This window comes from Balaenoptera acutorostrata, chromosome 1 (assembly GCF_949987535.1).
Source record: "Balaenoptera acutorostrata chromosome 1, mBalAcu1.1, whole genome shotgun sequence".
In the NCBI taxonomy this organism is placed as follows: Eukaryota; Metazoa; Chordata; class Mammalia; order Artiodactyla; family Balaenopteridae; genus Balaenoptera; species Balaenoptera acutorostrata.
This window is the reverse complement of record NC_080064.1, coordinates 91,147,410-91,149,210: the sequence shown is the minus strand read 5'-3', so window position 1 is coordinate 91,149,210 and position 1,801 is coordinate 91,147,410. Positions and strand designations below refer to the sequence as shown.

At 37.8% G+C, this 1,801-nt stretch overlaps 1 non-coding gene across 1 annotated transcript; it reads left to right on the top strand.

Moving 5' to 3' along the window:
- Positions 1-1,493: 1,493 nt before the first annotated feature.
- TRNAK-UUU (transfer RNA lysine (anticodon UUU)) lies at positions 1,494-1,565 on the top strand. The gene has a single exon. It is a non-coding gene; the product is annotated as a tRNA-Lys (tRNA).
- The last annotated feature ends 236 nt before the right edge of the window (positions 1,566-1,801 follow it).

Sequence of the window (1,801 nt, the reverse complement as noted above, 5' to 3'; positions counted from 1 at the left end):
GCACATTCTCGGTTATAATCTGAGAAATACATACATTTAGATTGTCATTAGATGTGCAATTCACATATTGAATTGTAGGGATAATTCTTTTTCTTTTAATTTTAGAGATGGATAAAATAAGATTCAGTGTGTTACACATTATTAAATTCTCATTGACTGTCCAGGAACAAAATGCTGATGCTTATGTGAAAACACTGCTTGCAGAGACAACACACTTATTTAAACTAAAGCAAACACGAGCATTTAAATGCAAAACATTCAATAACAGCATTTAATTCAAGAGAAGAGACTGTAAATCTTCGAAGATTATACACCAAATAACCCTTGAGAATATATATATTGTTTAAATGGCAGATTAACTTTCGATTTCTTAGGGAAAATATTCTCAAGTTTCATCCCTCAAAGAATATAAGATTTTGCAATTTAGTAGTTGAGTAAAAAATAATATGTGAATTATGGATAAAATAATATTTTGATGGTGAACTTTTATTAAATGTTTATAGAATTGCAACTTATAGTACCATATATTTATAAGATTAGTGTTAATATTGCCCTTCAACCAGTTTAATGTCTTGTCCATAATCTCAGCCCTAGAGAGTAAATTAATTTATTCCTAAAGTAATTGATGCCAATGTATTTATTTGAAATACCTTTTCTAGGGAACTTTACACTTTCAGAATGTATGACAGGCTATATATGATTTTGAAGAATAAATCAATCACTTTTACATTTCAAACCATTTCCTCTATTTTACTAATATTGTTTGTTAGAAATTGATTTTTTAAATGTTTTAACCCTCATGTACCTTGACCATACATAAAATGTGCCTGAAGTAGCCCTAGCATAGAGCTTCTTTTCCCTCAGCATATCATTTAGTTTAGCTTTTATTCCAGCTTTATGATGTATTATTATCATTAGAAGTAGTAGTAATAGCAGAAGTAGTAAAATAAGCCAAAAAGGGCTTTTTGTTTTGTTTCTGTTGTTGTTGTTTCTGCGATCAGAAAAATTTAATAAGGTGGGGTTGAGGCAAGTGTTGGGTCGGGGAGGCAACCACCTGCATGGAAGGACCAGCCTCACAGCACGGATCCAGCATGGCCTCCACCGCCTCCCTCTTCGTAGTCCCACTCCTGGAACCACCAGGCATTTGCTGTCCCCTGGATCGTGGCTGAAAGCCCTTGGCCAGACTGCAGGTGGAACAGGCACAGGATTTGTTTATCGAGGGCCACACTCTGACCCAACTCATAGCCTACACACAAGGATGGTTGCCATGACCATGTCTGCCTGTTGCAGCCAGGCCAGGTCCTGCTCATAAATGAGCCTGTCACCCCCAGCAGCCTCATAGATTTCTAACTGGTGCTTTCTGCTCTTACCATGGTCTCATCTATTGGTGTGTGTGACAAATGTGCAGAAAATATAATTCTCAGTTTAACATGTGGCTGAACGACAATCAATAGATGGTTTGATTTGAACTCCCCGGAACTCCACCAGGGAGTTCCCCAGTGGTCCAGTGGTTAGGATTTGGCACTTTTGCTGCCATGGCCCTGGTTCAATGCCTGGTTGGGGAACTGAGATCCTGCAAGCTGCGGGGCCAAAATTGAAAAAAGAAAAAAAAAAAAAAAGATGGTTTGTCTTTTCTCCATCCTTTCCAAATTCAAGATAACTTCCACCATCCTTTCAAGGATAGCATGTAGGTCCTTGATGAAGTTTGCTGGGACTCAAGTAGCAGAGAGAGCTAAGTCCTACAGGACTCTAGTATGATAGAGAAGGATTCAATGTTTTGCGCTCACCAGCTTCTTGATAT